Raw genomic sequence first — 18,317 nt, forward strand, 5'->3', positions numbered from 1 at the left:
GGTCCACCCCGATCCTCCCAGGGCCTTTGCTCCAGGTGCCGCGCACTGAAGCATTTTCTCTATACACTTTATTTTCTCCCAGTTACTTCTTATGGCTCCAGTACACTTTCTCTTCTTAGTACTGTCTCTTCCCAATCTCTTTCTCCATCTGAAACCACTGTATACTGCAGGAACACATTGCCCACCTTCTGCTTTCATCATCTCCCATCTCTTTTGTCTTGTCCCTTCTTCTCAGCTCTCAACCTTCAACATTCCCTTCCTTCCATTCAACCATCTCCATTCTATCTGAGTACATCTTGCCTTCATCGCTGTTGTCATGCTTCTCCTGAACTCTATTGCTCCTTCTCCTGCTCTCCACTGGGGATATCAATCCCAATACTGGTCCTCCACATCAGCTCTCATACTATTCGTGTAGGTCACACCGTAATGTCTCCAATCTAATCTGTTCCTCTCCTTCCCTCTTCTTCCCTGCTTTTCTCATGTGCTCTGTGGAATGCCCGCTCTGTCTGCAACAAACTTTCCTACATCCACAACCTCTTTATCTCTCGTACTCTCCGTCTGCTTGCCCTGAGACTTAGCTTTGCCTTGAAGACTCTGCTTCAGCCACAGCCCTGTGTCATGTAGGTTACCTTTTCTCCCATACTCCTGACCCGGTTGGCCACGGAGGTGGTGTCGGGCTACTACTTTCACCCTCCTGCAGTGGCGTAGCCAAGGGAGGGCTTGGGTGGGCCCAGGCCCACCCACTTTGAGCTCAGGCCCACCAGAAGCAGCACACCTATGATGTGGCCAGCAGAGATTCCCAAGCTGAAAACTCCCAACAACTGTCCCTCCTGCATACCTTATAAATAGCAGATCTTCGCCTGCAGGAAGCAGCAACTGATACATACTACTTACACTGGCCCCACAGACTTCCCTCTGACGTATTCCTGCCTATGCGGAAACAGGAAGCTGCATCAGTGGGAAGAATGTGGGGCCTACATGAGTAGTGTGTATTAGTTGCTCCTTGCTGAAAATCTGAAATTTAAAAGGTGTGCAGGAGAGGAGGAATATTTGAGAGACCATATGGCATGCAGGCGAGAGGAGAGACCAAATCACCTATGGGATGGGGTTCTGCCCACCCATCTTGGGCCCAGGCCCACCCAAAATTGGGTGTCTGGCTACGCCCCTGCCCTCCTGTAGATTTCAACTTCTTCTTTCACCTCTGTCTCACTGCTTTTCTTCCTTCAAAGTCCACTCCATCCGTCTATTCACTCCTCTGCCTAGAATCTAAGTTATTTATCGACCCCCTGATAAGTCCCTTTCTTCCTTTCTCACTGACTGACGCTTTGCTTTCCTTCTTTCTTGAACCTATCTCCTTCCCTCATTCTTGGGGATTTTAACATTCATGCTAATGATCCCTCTGACTCTTATGCTTCTCAGTTTCTCACTTTAACATCCTCTTTCAATCTGCAACTGTGCTCCACTACCCCCCATTCACCAGAATGGCCACTGTCTTGATCTTATCTTCTTCTCCAACTGCTCTCTTTCCAGTTTCTGCGCATCAGCCCTTCCCCTCTCTGACCATCATCTGATAACTCTCACATTTAAACACCCCCCCCCCCAGTCCCGTCCAATCTCAACCAATACATTTAGGAATCTTCAGGCTATTGACCCTTCTACTCTGGCCTCTAGTGTTTCAAATCTCTTCTTAACCAACATGTTATCCAAGTCTCTCAATGAGGCTGTCTCTTCATAAAATACTACTCTCTCCTCTGTTCTGGATGCTCTCATTCCTCCCATTTCCCGTTCTGTAAGGTGTAACCAAATCCCAGCTTTGGCTGTCCTCTAGAATCCGCTACCTACGTTCCTGTGCCTGCTCTGCCGAACGCCTTTGGCTGAAATCCCATGCCCATGCTGACTTCATACATTTCAAATTCTTGCTCACCTCCTTCCAGTCTGCTCTTTCACTTGCCAAACAGGCCTACTACATCCAGTTGACAAATTCTCATGGCTCAAACCCTCAGCGTCTCTTTGCCACACTGAACTCTCTCCTCAAAGTGCCTTCACCGCCAACTCCACCTTCACTTTCTCCCTAGACTCTGGCTGAGTACTTTTATGATAAGGTTCAGAAGATTAAACTTGAATTCTCAACCAAGTCACCTCCACCTCTCCTTCCCTTAGCCCATTCTCTCAACCCTCCTTCAACCCCTGCCTCCTTTTCTTCCTTTTCTGAAATCACTGAAGAGGAAACTGCACATTTTCTTTCCTCCTCAAAACTAACTACCTGTTCCTCTGATCCTATACAAGAACATTTAGTACAAGAACAGTGCTGGGAAGACTTCTATGGTCTATGCCCTGAGAATGGCAAGGACAAATGAAACTCAGGTATACATAATATACATATCATATACCATGTAAAATGAGTTTATCTTGTTGGGCAGACTAGATGGACCATTCAGGTCTTTATCTGCCATCATTTACTATGTTACTATGTTCACACTATCTCTCCTACTGTCATCCTTTTTATCTGTCATATCCTCAATCTTTCAATTTCCACCGAGACTGTTCCTGATGCCTTCACACATGTCGTAGTCACACCACTCCTCAAAAAAACCTGCATTGGACCCTATCTGTCCTTTCAACTATCGACCCATCTCCCTCCTCCCTTTCCTATCAAAGATACTTGAATGTGCTGTTCACAGCCATTGTCTTGACTTTCATTCATCTCAAGCTATTCTTTATCCACTTCAATTTGACTTTCGCCCTCTTCATTCAACTGAAACAGCAGACAGTAAATAACGGGATCCCACTTTAACTCTTATTTCTATACAAATATATGATCCTTCCAGGAACACAGAAATAATTACTGTACCTGAATTTATAAGACACCTGTAAGTATGATGGCTATTGTAGTGATGTACCTTTAGGTACAGTAGGCTTTTATCTGTTCCTGGAGAGTTCATAGTAACATTTAGAGGATCATTTTTGATATGATGTCTAAATCCGATTTTGGAGTCAAAAAGCAGCAAGGCAAGCGGTTCGCCAAATCCAATATGGAAGATAAAACAACAAGGCAGACCTTGTAAAACAGCACAGTCTTTATTAATAGATTAAAAGCCCCCAGAATTTCAAATAAAGATTGTGCTTTTTCACAAAGAGCATTTTATACTGAAATTCTTGGCGCTTTTAATCTACTAATAGAGACTGTGCTTTTTTACAAGGTCTGCCTTGCTGTTTTAAATCTGATTTTTGACATTTTGCGAGAGATTTCCAACAATCCAGTAGCAAACGTCAACTTTTTGTTTCAAAAATGGGCATTTGCTAGGTGTTTTTGTGCTCAGTCCCCTCAATATTCAGCTGATGGTAGGTATTGCGGTTAGCTGCCGCCAACAGCACTGACCCCAGAAATGCAATGTCAGCTGTTTCCTCAAGAACTGAGGTTGCCCACCCCTGCCCTAGACTTTCTTCCCAATGGGCCTGTTTAAGTACATGGGTTAAGTTCAGTTCTTACAACAATCATCCCCTACAGGTAAGTTTGGCTGCCTCAACTTCTGGCACAGCGGCCATCCACTACTAAAGGAAATGACTCAGTTTCATACATTCATTTGGTTGTGCTTCAGGCTGGTAACCTGGTCAGATCAAGATTTAACTTAATCACAAATGTCAAAACAAAAATAAACCTACAGGATTTAAAACTGTGAAAGGAAAGAATTAGACATATTGAAAACTGCAACACGGAACATCTGAATTATTGGACAAAAAGAAACTGAGCTCATAAAAGTGCCTGAAGAAAAAGCAAATTAACTTAGTGATGGTTACAGAGATTAAGAAGAAACTTAAAGGTACAAAGGAAATTACACAATGGGATACAGTGGGGTAATTCAAAATACAGAAGCATAATGTGAAGTAGTTGCTTTAATAGACCAAAAATATAAAAAGTCAAGCTGTCCATCATAAAAATAGAAACTGCAGGAATCTGTTTGACTGTAACTGGAGTGTATGACTCTGAAGAAGGGAAAAGGGAAGAAGCTGCCAGGCACGGGTAACACTTCAAATTTCTTAAAAGCAGGACGTGTTGACGCTCTCTGACTCTTAAGAACCTAAGGCTGGAGGACAGGGAGTCTCCCCCTCCCCACCCCTTTGCCACGAGGGCCCCTCATTTGAGCTTATGCCTCTGACTGCTAGGAAATAGAAATTTGCAAGGGAAAAATATTTAGAAATCCTGAAATCACTCACAGGCGCTCCTAGTCACCTTGCTGTCACTTATGTGAAGAAGTGCCGGTACTCTGTATATTTCCACATGCAAGCAGCATGTAAGAAAAGGACACTGCTATAACTAGAGACCCAAATGTACCTATTTTGTGAATGGAAAAAGCGCAGAGAAAGACGCTCGTCATTATCAACCTTACAGGAAACAAAGACTCAAGCAGACCTCGGAAGGGATGCATCAGTGATCTATATTTAAGTCTGCGCCCAGATTTAGGTATAGGCAGCTGCCTATGGCACTACATTTTGAAGGAAGCAAAATGCTTAGGTCAAAGAGGAGCCTGAGGCAGCAGTTCTCAACCCAGTCCTTGGGACACATCCAACCAGAGTTTCAGGATATCCACAATGAATATACAAGAGAGAGATCTGCACAGAACGGAGAAAATACATGCAAATCTCTCTCATTCATTTTCACTGTGGGTATCCTGAAAACCAACTGGCTAGGTGTGTTCTGAGGACTGGGTTAAGACCCCCTGCTTTAGGGCCATGTGCTAATCAAATTCTTCAACAAGTTTAAGCTTTTGAGATATACATTTTTTATAAAGTACCTATTTTTTTTACATTGTACCCCAAAACTCATAAAAGTTTGATAAATCCTCCAAGTTGTCCTATAGTTTCTGTTAAGGGTTTGCTTTTCGGAGAGAACTTGTAAGTATGTAGATAAATGTTTACAATCAAGTGTAGTGTACATTTCTAAAAGACACCACTCAGTTCCTGGCTTTCCTTACAGAAGTTGGAGGTTGCTAGCTTACAGTCTCCTTTTTTGTTAATGTCCCTGGATGTCTGCTCTTTTTACACTAGTATTCCCACAGGAACAGGCATTAGACGTGATTAATGATACCTTAGAACAGTGCTTCTCAACCCAGTCCTTGAGGCATACTCAGTTCCATTAGGTTTTCAGGATATCCACATTGAATATGCAAGTGATAGATTTACAGACCAAGCAGGCAGTGCATGCAAATCTATCTCATTCATATTCATTGTGGATATTCTGAAAACCTGATGGGACTAGGTGTGCCTCAAGGACTGGGTTGAGAAGCACTGCCTTAGAACAGCCTCCTCATCCCCATGTGGTTCCTACTGATTTTCTGTGAAATTGAGTGAGATCACGATGACATGGAGCTATTTTTTGTTTGACGATAAATTTTATCAACAAATATCCAGTGTTGCTATGGAGGCAGTTTCTGCCCCTTCAGTGGCTAGCATTGGGCCGCTTTTACAAAACCATGCTAGTGATTCCCGGCGCGGTAAATGCGTTGCAGCTGTGTTGCTAGTGCGGATTAGTAAAAGAGGCCCTTATTTATGGCTGCTTTTGAGGGCAAATAGATTTACTCCTCTCCCTTTTTTGTTAAAAGTGTTAAGTTGGCTACGTTTTATTGATGATATTTTTATTATATGGCAAGGGGATGGTATGAAGTAGAGAATGACAAAGGGATAAAATTTGACCCCATCCCGTCCCCGTGGGTTCTGTCTCCATCCCCACTCCATCCCTGCATGCCCCGTTTCCATCCTCGTCCCGTCCCCACAGGCCCCCATTTCCGTCCCCGCCCTTCCCTGTGGGCTCTGTTCTCATCTGCAGAAGCCTCGAACACTTATGATTTTATATTGAAATCTTTTTATTAAAGTATAAAAAGGAACAATATGCTGTGCAACTGTTGTGTATAAATTACAAATAGAAAACAAGGTACCTGAAGAGGACAGGTAAAAATAAAAAGTAGCACATATGAATTTATCTTGTTGGGCAGACAGGATGGACCGTGCAGGTCTTTTTCTGCCATCATCTACTATGTTACTATCCAGCTTATTTTCGAAAGAGAAAAACGCTTATGGTGCGACCTAAATCGGGAGATAGACGTTTGTCTCGCAAAGGCGCCCAAATCGGTATAATCAAAAGCCGATTTTGGGCGTTTCCAACTGTACTCCGTCGCGGGAATGAATAAAGTTGACGGGGGGGGGGGGGTGTCGGAGGCGTGGTGGAGGCGGAACTGGGGCGTGGTTATCAGCCGAGGAGAAATGGGCGTCTTTAGCTGATAATCGAAAAAAAAAAGGCGTTTTTACCGCGATTTTGGGTCACTTATTTTGGACCCTTTTTTTTCACGAACAAGTCCCAAAAATGTGCTCCAACTGCCCAGATGACCACTGGAGGGAATTGGGGATGACCTCCCCGGACTCCCCCAGTGGTCACTAACCCCCTCCCACCAAAAAAACCCCACTTTAAAAACTTTTTTTCCAGCCTGTATGCCAGCCTCAAATGCCGTACCCACCTCCATGACAGCAGAATGTGTTCGATCCTCTCACAGCCTTTCCCTGGGTCAGATGTGGCTCTCGGGTGCAGTACAGGGTCACATCAACATTGCATTGTGGTGGGTGTAGGGTATTGGGCTCTGTGATTTCATTAGCTTGTGTTACAGTCTCACGATGTTGGTAGTTGGTAGGCTCTTCTCCCATGGTGCTTTTCCCCCTGCCTACTGGGTCAGTGTGCCCTGTTGTGTTTCCTGTTGTAGTCCATACGGTAGTGGCCATTTTTGTAAGCCAGTTTTAGTTCCCTTTCCTGTGTTAGCCACGTTAGACAACTTAGTTCTTCCCTTGAATGTGGCTGAAAGAGGGCATTGTACAGCATTCTGCCAGCTCTGACCTACTGCTCATCTCAGTACCAGGGAGACTCGTTGCCAGTGGGGCACAACCTCTGATCTGCAGTTAACTGTGAGTAAAGGCGGTTATTCCAATAAAGGACGTTTTCGGAGAAATTAGTCTTCAGGTGTCAACTGGTGTGCCAATGTTTTATAGCAGCAACCAGTCCTAGAGGCCTGCATGTATGCAGGTCCCTGGAGCACTTTTAGTGGGTACCGCAGTGCACTTCAGCCAGGTGGCCCCAGGCCCATCCCCCCCCCCCCCCCCCCTGTAACACTTGTGCTGGTAAATGGGAGGCCTCCAAAACCCACTGTACCCACATGTAGGTGCCCCCTTCACCCCTAAGAGCTATGGTAGTGTTGTACATTTGTGGGTAGTGGGTTTTGGAGGAGGGGGGTTGGGAGCTCAGCACCCGTGGTAAGGGAGCTATGCATGTGGGAGCTTTTTTCTGAAGTCCACCGCACTGACCTAGGGTGCCCAGTTGGTGTCCTGGCATATCAGGGGGGCCAGTGTACTACCAATCCTGGCCCCTCCCATGACCAAATGGCTCGTATTAGGACGTTTTTGAGCTGGGCGTTTTTAGTTTCCATTATCGCTAAAAAAAAAACAAACGCCCAGCTCAAAAACGTCCATTTTTTCGAAAATTCGGTTCGGCCCGCCCCTTCACGGACCCGTTCTCGGAGATAAACGCCCATGGAGATAGGCGTTTCCATTCGATTATGCCCCTCTATGTTTACTATGTAAAACAATAACAACAATGAGCAGCTATAATAAACCCTCCCACTACCACCACCCTCTACCCTTCCAACCCCAACAATAGCTGACTTCTACTACCCCAAGGAATCCTAATCCTCCCTGTTAAAATGTCCAGGGGTACAAAATACAACCTGTTCTGTATGCCCTAGAGGGGAGAAATATGCCCTATGAAGCATTGTTATGATTTTTAAATTTGTGGATGAATAAAAAGTCATTAACAATCTCAGGATTCGGTCTAGCTCTCTTGTCTTCCACAGTCCTTCCTGCAACAGAAGATGTCTTCTTAGAAGATGTGCTGGTTGAAGGATGGACAGGATCCCCCATGCAAATTTTGCTAGAAGTGGCCAGGATGTTTGCCTGTTTTTCCAAAATAATAAAAATATTGTCGTCTGCAACAAACATAAATAACAGTCCAGTTCAGTAACAGGCTTCAAAGTAGAAAGTGACACGGGGACTGTCCTCACGAGCTCTGTCCCCATCCCTGCCCCATCCCCGTGGGATCTGTCCCCGTCCACAACCTGTCCCCGTGGGATCTGTGTCCGCCCCATCTCCATGGGCTCTGTACCCATCCCCATCCCCGTGTTATTCTCTAGTGTGGAGATAGAAGAATTTGTTCAATATTTAAATTCTTGTCATCCCACAATTAATTCTGAACTTAAATATCATTCTTCAGCGATAACCTTTTTGGATGTAGAGGTGCGTTATGATAAGGGATATTTTTTCACAACTGTTTTTTTTTCCGAAGTCTACTGACAGAAATTCATTACTTCATTTTTTTTTATATGACTCTTTATTTGTGTACTATTTTCACAATTTCTACGCTATCGCTATATATGCAATGCAGATATGGAATACAAGCGTATGGCAAGAACACTAAGTAAGAAGTTTCAACAACGTGGATATCTTGTATGTGTTTTATATCAGGCAGCTAGGAGACCAATTACTGACTTATAGGATTCAGACTTCAGACACCGAGATATTGACGTTTGTAACAAAATGCTGGATAAAATTTGAAAAGGCAATTAACCTCATATGGAATTGTTTAAAACTTCCTTGTCTATCAGACTGCCAGACGATATTTTTTCCTTCCACAGGAACTGGAATCTGGGGGATAGACTGAGTCACAATGGAGACAAGGAATGACAACAGAACTTGATGGCAGAAACATTACCCAGGATTCTATATATCACGCCTTCATTTTCACATGGAAATCGAAGCATATTCTATAACAATGAGCGCAACTTAATTGTTTAACTAGCTAATTGCTTAACATCCAATTAACAGAACTGATCAGCACTAATTGGCATTAAGATTTACTCGCACAACTTACTACATGTATTCTGTAACGTGGTGCGTGTAAATTCTAAGTTGTGTAGTTGACAAGGGGGTGTGGCCATGGGCAGGACATAAGCAGTTCTAAAATCTATGCGCCTAATTTAAGTACCTGACAAGATCTCGGAAAAAGCACAATGCATTTTATGCTGCTTATCCTAGAAATAAGAGAGTAAGGGAAGGCTGTCCTGCCGACCAGAGTGCTACCAACCCCTTGAGAAAGCCACGTTGAGCGAAACGGGCACCTGTCGGGGCGATATCGGCACCTGTAAACTTAAGTTAAGACTGTATATCAAAAATGAGTACAGTCCATTAATATTTTTCAGTACAGCCTATTAACATTATTCAACATATGAGTTCTTAGTGTGTATCCATAAATTTTGTAAGAAATAATCCTTAAGAGAAAAATCTATAAAAAAAAAATTGGAAATAGTTGATAAAGATCCAAGAAAGTGGTTGGAGACAGGGTTGGTCTATGATTATAACTGTCGCAAAATAGGGGCACGCTAAGATTAGTGTTATACATAATAGACCCCGGCAACTGTATGAGACTTACCCTTTTCAAAAACACAACAGTGTGATATTCAGTAACAAGATACACGACATACACCTGATTTTCTACTAGTTTGTGTATCCTAGAAATAAGCAGTGGATTTTCCCCAAGTCCATTTTAATAATGGTCTATGGACTTTTCCTTTAAGAAGTCATCCAAACCTTTTTTTTAAAACCCCGCTAAGCTAACTGCTTTTACTACATTCTCTGGCAACAAATTCAAGAGTTTACTTACACGTTGAATGAAGAAACATTTTCTCCAATTTGTTTTAAATTTACTAATTTGTAGCTTCATTTTGTGGCTCCTAGTCCTAGTACTTTTGGAAAGGGTAAACAAGGTTAGAAAACTCACAGAATCATTGGTGTCACACTGCACTGAATGCAATCATGGTTTTAATTCTCTGCGGTGCATGGCGCTGGAACAAATATCTGAACACTGTGGGAACCTTTGAAGACACCTTTGGCAGCATGAACAAAAATAGATGCTTTACTTTGGCCTAGGGGTTTGGACACTGTGGTGGAATGGGCAGTGCTTCTTTTAATACTGCACACCAAAAAGTCATGTGATACAATTATGGGAGGTGCTTATTTGACATTATTGTAAATCTTGGCATCTTCCTTTTCCCCACAGTCATCTTTGAAGCCGCATGGATTACAGAACAGTGAAATTACCCCTGATGCAGCAAGACATGAAACAGGGATTCTCTGTCGAGATATATTGAATGGCTGTTGAGATTTCGGTACATATGAAAGTGACATAATTAGATAGAAGCTTTTCAAGATTGCTCAATCCTTGACTGCATGGTGCAGAACAAGCAGTTAAAGGAGTTTTCAACGACTGTTACTAAAAATATAATATGCAATAAACAATTTATAGAGCTGTACCTTACAGCATATTTTACTATTTAGCCGAATGCGAATAAAAAAAAATATTATTCAGCCGAATACCAAATGGGCATTGAGTTTTCCTATAACAAATAATAAAAGAAGCAATGTGAAATCAGAGATTAAGCATTTCTTTCAGGAGTATTTAGCAGAGGAGATCCCCGGATTATTCGTATTCGAATTTAAAATTACTATTTGGCCGAATATGAATAAAGTGTTCGGACCACTATTCGGGGGCCAAATCGAATACAAATATTTGGTACAGCCCTAGTAGCAGATGGTGGAGTTCTTTTTAACCAGAGATGATGTGATTACTCGCTCCTAGGTCCTGTGAGTGAGGTACTGAGGGTTTTTTTTTCTCCACATCTTGTTCTTTAAAAAAAAAAGGAAAAATCTCTGCCTGCTCATCCTTTTTCAGGTTTTAAAACACTTTGAGAGTTTCTGTTTCAAAGGAGCACAGCTGTGGCTCTATACGGCTTCATTTGCTCTCCCGACTCTCCAATCTTTGGGACCTTTGACATCTCCCTACCCCCAACTCTCTAGGGTCTGGATTTGCTTATGGGCATGAAAATATTAAATCCGGTGCTGGTTAAGCCAGAACAGGAGAGAAATAGGGATATATATACTTGCTTCCATTTCAGTTAACGAGCAAGAATTTCATATTTTCTGGCCAGTCCTCAACTTATTACAGAACAGTTTACAGCGTCTTGAAAGAACAGCACTGTCGGTTCATTTAAAAGCATGAAGTGCAGAGAATCAGTTATAATCCTAACATCTGTCTTTAGACAGAATTACTTTGAAAGTCATATTGCATAATAATCCTGCACAGCACAAGTACTAGTTTACCTCTGATACCCTGTCATCTGTCTAATACAAATATACCACAGCTCTTCTTATTCTGCCAGTTCTCATTCTCTGCACAAAAAAATGTAACATTTACACAAGCTCCATCTCTGGCCGTCTTCAAAGCTAAGCTAAAAGTCCACCTTTTTTGATGCTGCTTTTAACTCCTAACCCTTATTCACTTGTTCAGAACCCTTATTTTATCACCCTCACTTTAATATTCCCTTATCTCTTATTTGTCCTGTTTGTCTGTCCTAATTAGATTGTAAACTCTGTCGAGCAGGGACTGTCTCTTCATGTTCAAGTGTACAGCGCTGCATACGTCTAGTAGCGCTACAGAAATGATAAGTAGTAGTAGTGATGATAAGATTCATGACTGCATTCTAAGAACATAAGGCCAAGATCCATCACACCCAGTAGTCTGTCTCCAACAATGGCCAGTCCGGGAGCACAAGTGCCCAACAGAGCCCAAAAAGCAGATGTATTTCTCATAGTGTTTGCAGGGATGAGCAACGCCTCTCCAAAGTCCCATCTGGCTAACGGTGTTTTATGGACTTTCCCCTCCAGGAACTTGTTCAAACCTCTACTATATTAGCAGCCTTGACCTCATCCCTCTGCAACAGATTCTACAACTCAATTATGTGCCATGTGAAAAAAATAAATAGTTTCTGTGATTTGCTTTTAATCTGCTTGTTCTTTTCATGAAGTGTCCTCCTGTTTTAATTTTAATAAACAATCATTTTCTATTTAACTGTTCCACCCCACTCATGAGTTTATAAATGATCATATCCTGTCCTGCTACAGGCATCTTGCAGGTCATGCTTTAATAAGTCTACCTAAATGCATCTGCAAATTCTTACATATTGGTAAGCAACAATAACCATTTTCAGTTAATTTAAAACAATCAGTCATTTCAGTTGCAATATTGTAATTAGCATCACCTACACAGAATGTTTTCTTGTATTAAATTCCTACAAAACACCATCAAGTTATGAGTAAAAAAAAAAAGTGGAGGTTTCCTGATCTTAGCAAAGGGGTTGGAAAAATGTGGGTGTGAGTCATGGAATTTAGGATCCAGGACAAAATCTATATTTGCTTTCTAATCTTTTTTTCTTTTTCTTGTAATCTTTTTGGACTTTGTGTCTTTTTCACCCTCTTGTTTAATCTACAGTTTCGATTCCTTTTGGGTTGATTTGTTCTTGTTTTACATTCTTGCTTTTTTTGTTTGTATGCTATTTTGTGTCTGTAAGTGATATTTTTTTTGGCTTGTTTCCTTTTATTTCTTTTTCTTTCCCCTCTAGTAGGAAGCAGCAGCAGCAGACCACAACCTCTCCTTCCAGACCTGTGGTAGCAGCTTGTCCTGGGACTAGGCCAGTGTCAGGTGACTACTTTTCAGCACCTGGAGAATGGAGGACTTGGCACCTGAAAATGTTACCCTTCTAGTCTCAAAAGGTTTCTTTTGCTTTCCAGTTTCTTGATTACCTTGTTTAAACCATATCACAAAGGAAATGTGAAAGCAGGTCACAAAGGACACACAGAAAAAAAAAATCACAGCAGTACAAGTTTGGTACTTCTTTATGTTGTATCGTGACATACAACGATCACTAGTTTTCAGCACATCAAATAGTGCTGGAGACTTTGATCAGATACTTCATCCACCAGATGCAGAATCATTTTCTATGTGATGTAAGCGTGAAGGGCTCAATTTTCATAGTAACATAGTAGATGACGGCAGAAAAAGACCTGCACGGTCCATCCAGTCTGCCCAACAAGATAACTCATATTTGCTGCTTTTTGTGTATACCCTACTTTGATTTGTACCTGTGCTCTTCAGGGCACAGACCGTATAAGTCTGCCCCGCACTATCCCCGCCTCCCAACCACCAGCCCCACCTCCCAACCACCAGCTCTGGCACAGGCACAGACCTTATAAGTCTGCCCAGCACTATCCTCACCTCCCCACCACCAGCCCTGCCTCCCAACCACCGGCTCTGGCACAGACCGTACAAGTCTGTCCAGCACTATCCCCGCCTCCCAACCACCAGCCCCGCCTCCCAATCTTGACTAAGCTCCTGAGGATCCATTCCTTCGGCAAAGGATTCCTTTATGCTTATCCCACGCATGTTTGAATTCCGTTACCGTTTTCATTTCCACCACCTCCGGCGGGAGGGCATTCCAAGCATCCACTACTCTCTCCGTGAAAAAATACTTCCTGACATTTTTCTTCAGTCTGCTCCCCTTCAATCTCATTTCATGTCCTCTCGTTCTACCACCTTCCCATCTCCGGAAAAGGTTCATTTGCGGATTAATACCTTTCAAATATTTGAACGTCTGTATCATATCACCCCTGTTTCTCCTTTCCAACAGAGTATACATGTTTACTTCAGCAAGTCTCTCCTCATACGTCTTGTAACGCAAATCCCATACCATTTCATAATGTTCTGTTCTACTTAGTGCTCATAAAGCTTCTCTGAATCAGTCTTTGCTAAGGTTAGAATGAACACTGCATTTTTCCTTCATATTACCATTATAAAACCTTTTCCCCCTTGCAGTGTAGTGGAATGCTGTGCATATCCACATACAGCAAAAGAGATCTGTCCTGCAACCAGACCTTAATAAAGACAAACGCATTGGACTGGAAGCAGAACAGATTGATTATATCCTCACAATGAAAAACAGCTGAATTCTATCTGAAACTGTGAACCAGAATTCATATCATCAATAGCTACCTACAGAGAGATATAATAGAGCTATCCTAGGTGATCATAACTTTTTCATTCTCCATAATGCTCTTAAGTACATGATCCTTGTGCCTTTCCGGTACAACAATGCTACAGTGTTTACAAAGTTCCCAGTGCATGAGACACACCACTTTATCATGCCTTTCTGAACAGAAATGTTTTGCCATCAGAACTTCGCATCCAGCTATGAGGTGAGTAACCATTTCCAGCTCTTTCTTACAGAATATACATATCCCTGTTCTACTCAATTTGTCTGCTCAAATTAAAAAAAAAAGACCCATATGAACTATGAAAACTATTTGTAAAGTTTATTAATGCAATATAATGCCTAATACTATCAATTTCAAACACTGTTATTGTAGTGTGATCAATACATATTTGAAATAGTTTTGTTATCTCATTATAACCTATTTAACATGTTAAAACTAACTCACGGCAGCAGGGTAATCAGTGAACAAAATGGAGCCCAGAGCAAAAGTTACTTTGACCTGCCCCACCTTCCTTTTAGGATTATGTGCTCACAGACTGACTCAAAATGACAGCATGGTGCCCCCGCCAGCTCTTGGTGCTGAGAGGTCACTTGCCCTGCTTGACCACCCTTTGTGGTAGCCCTGATCATGGCCCACCCAGGTGCTTGGGTCTGCTATGTCACTATAGTCTTTGTCCACGCTCCACTATCTCCCTCTTTTCTCATACTGTTCCCTTCCCCTGCATCTATTCCATGCATATTTTAGTTCTGCACCTTAATTGTGGTTGACACTACCTTCTTTAATAATGCCCACAGCCTTTATTTCCAGTCTGAGGCCAAAATCTGCACATTAACTTTCCGCACAGTTCCAAACATTTGGCTAAGGAAAACTTCCTTCAGTTTCCCAAAGATACATGCGCTGCACTTTCACCATTCTGAAACCAACTAGCCTCCAAGTGTTCTGGAGACTAATGTATTCTCATAAAAATCATACCCCACGTCCCCTCTCCTATAAAATGCAGCTTTACATTACAAACCCAAGGTGACCCATTACATAAGAAGCAAGGCCTTAAAATATCTGAAATGTGAAGACATTCTGGTCCCATCACTGAAAGGCTAGTGATTTTTCAACTCAAATGCTGCCATCCATTCTAATTTTTCTCAAACACACACAGACACACACACAAAACCCACTACGCACTGACGCACACTCACACAAGCTACTTGCTAGGTATGCAGAACTAAACTGAAATGCAGCACACAAAAAGAAACACGTTAGATAAATTATAACATTTTGCTGTGAAACTAGCAGTAAGCAGGAACACACGAACACACTCCTACCTATTACTAGTTATAGTTGGACTTTACTGAAGATCCTGGTACACAAACACTAATTTGACTTTGACACCACCTGAAGGAGCCATCTCAGTAAATTCAGGGGCCCTTTTACTAAGCTGCAGAAGGCTCTATGCGCATGCAGCGCGTGCCAAAATGAGACTACCGCCAGGCCAGCGCACCCTCCTGGAGGTAATTTCAGATCTGACGCGCGTCCGTAACACGTGGATGAATTATTTATTCATTCCTCCAAGCAGTAATCGGCACTTGGCGTGCGCCAACCAGTCACCGCATGTGTAGCGCGTGAGCCTTTACTGCTAGATCAATGGGTGACATTAAGGGCTCAGGTCGGTTTTGGGTGCGCAATGGTTTCATTTTTACTGCAGGCCCTTTTCCCGTCCCATTAAAAAAAAAATATATATATATATATTGCAGATATGGTAAAAACTGGTTCGGCGCATGACCAAAACATGCGCCTACACTACCGCAGGCCACTGTTTACCGCGGCTTAGTAAAAGGAGCCCTCAGAGATAAATACAGGTAAATCATCCATTGACATCAGTAGCAATGGATCCCTTTTATCTCTCAGATGATAAATACCATATCACAAAGGGGTTTTTTTTTAAACCCCACAACCACGCGAGTTGAGCACTCTGCATACTATTCAGACTTATATTACCCACACAGAGAGACAGTTTGGAAAAGCACAATTGCCCAACAGCTCCATGCAAAACTATTTCAGACCCAATTCAATTGAATCTCAAAATTGATTGTACAACAGGTAGATGAGAGTATTTACATGCCAAAAGCAGAGGGCAGTTACTAGATGCAGACCAAATATTCCTACTGTTAGCAATTTTATTTTGTGGAAAAATGATGCAGCAAAAGTGAAAATTCTGACTGTCCTGTCTTTTCTTATATTTACTGACTGCTTTGTGTATGTAGCTGCAAACCATGCCAACTCCATGATAGGGTGGAAAATAACTTACTGTAACACTACTGGCTCTCCTAATCTCAGAACCCAACAACATAAAACAGAGCTACACCCAAAATGCCAGAGTACTGCAGTGCAGCTCACTTCATGAGGCAATTGGCCTATGCCAATATATGCTGCTCCAATACAGGTCACCATGCAGGGTGTATCCCAGCTGGGGTAAAATCAGGGGCAAGTGTTAAGATACCGCGACCTTATTTTGGAACCATGTTAACAGGCTCAAAGAAGCATAAACTCTGGAAGAGCAGCACTAGGTAATACTTCTTCACAGGGGTGCTGGATATGGTTGGGGGGGGGGGGTGAAGAAAGCAAAGTCAACAACAAGTCAAGAGAATCCTTGAATGAGAGAAAAGTGAAGAGGGCTGGGTCTACGGCAGGGGTTCTCAACCCAGTCCTCGGGACACACCTAGCAAGTCAGGTTTTCAGGATACCCACAATGACTATGCATGAGGTACATTCGCATACAATGGAGGCAGTGCATGCAAGGTTATCTCATGCATATTCATTCTGGCTATCCTGAAAACCTGACCGGCTATGTGTGTCCCGAGGACTGGGTTGAGAACACCTGGTTTATGGTATTGCAACAGGAAGGAAACCCAACAGAAGGGGCTTATAGTATTTACAAGACATGTTCTATGGTTCTATCTAAGTGTGCATGTATGCTTGGCAATATTTATGAAATGCATCAATACAAAGCATCAATAAGGATACTGTGACATCTTCACCACTGAAAACTGCTCATTGAGATAAAACTGATAAGCCCAAGAAACAGAAATTTCTGGAGAGCTGTGACTGGTGGTGGCCTTTTATTACACATTTAATAAAATATATTTAAACCAGCTCAGAGAATATCTGGCTGGCTGGCAGAAATATCCTCGACTGCAGTAAGTACTGGCACATTTCTGAACTCCATAGTCTAGAAGCCATAGCCTTTGTTATTCAAAAATCAATGAAGTCATGATACATAATGGTAAAAAATGCTATTGGAGCCAATTATGTCACATCGTGTACACTCACTTTATGGAAGTAAAGCAACTTCCAAGAACAGGATGTATAGAAGCAAAGTCCAACAAACAAACTGTACGTGATACTTTTTTTTATCGTACTAACAAATATAAATGTAATACCAACTTATTACAAGGATACGAAACAGGTGAACTAAAAAGCTCTCACTTCCAAAGTGCTTCTATCTTATTCTTAACCTTTTATTTCTAGGATTTAAACCCAAATGCCTAACTGGCTTTCTGTCTAAAGTATAATGCCGAATGAGAATTGGTTCTGGTTTATGAAAAGCAGACACATCTGTTTCATCTGAGTCTATAAAACTTAGAATACCAAGCCAGACTTCCGGAAATTGTCTCAAGTCTGCAATGCTTTTCTTCCCAAGAAGTCTGCAGAATCCCTTCCCTGTTTGGGCTATGGGGCTGCATAGCAACAGTTGATTTCCTAGCAAGTTAAGTATTTTTACACTTTAGGTACAAACGTATTCTATAAACCGAAAGTAACATGCATTTTGCGAGATGTAAATTCCGCAGCCTCGTTTCTTGGTCCGCTCGCACTGTTTTGCATCAAGGCAACTGTCACTTACCTATGCAAGGCAATGCCGCAGACTCGGACTGCAGTGCCACTGGCAGACGTTGCACGGAACAGGCGGCAACCCTCAGTCTGCAGCATCCGCCCAACAAGTTTCTAAAGGAGAACAAGAGAAGGGTTCGGGCTGTGCACTCCACTTAGCGGGAAATCGCGCGTCATCGGAGCCCCCGGTGCATCGGGTTGGTGTAGACACCCGTCTGTGCCCTGGGTATCCGTTCTCTGTCGGGCGGCAAGCCAACCTGTGCTCGCGCTCCCTCCCAACTTCTCTCATAGACACGCCCTTTCCGGCCTCGCCCAATCACGGTAGAGAGGGCGGGTTCTGGGAGGGCCGTGCTCGGTTGCCGACTGCTCAAGTGTTTTCTTACTGTGTGTGTGATGCGGTTGTAGCAACCTGCGCATCGCTTTCATTCCCAGGCAGCTTTTCTTTTATGTCATCTTCAAAA

At 42.6% G+C, this 18,317-nt stretch overlaps 1 protein-coding gene across 2 annotated transcripts in view; it reads right to left on the minus strand.

Annotated features, from left to right (window-relative positions):
* Positions 1–18,069, minus strand: part of LYPD6 (LY6/PLAUR domain containing 6) — a 95,360-nt gene extending 77,291 nt beyond the window's left edge. For both annotated transcript variants that reach the window (XM_030210275.1, XM_030210274.1), the window contains exon 1: positions 17,870–18,069. The gene's annotated coding sequence lies outside the window, so the exon portion shown is untranslated. The remainder of the gene's footprint in view (positions 1–17,869) is intronic.
* Positions 18,070–18,317: the final 248 nt, after the last annotated feature.

The sequence above is a fragment of the Microcaecilia unicolor genome, chromosome 7, assembly GCF_901765095.1.
Source record: "Microcaecilia unicolor chromosome 7, aMicUni1.1, whole genome shotgun sequence".
In the NCBI taxonomy this organism is placed as follows: Eukaryota; Metazoa; Chordata; class Amphibia; order Gymnophiona; family Siphonopidae; genus Microcaecilia; species Microcaecilia unicolor.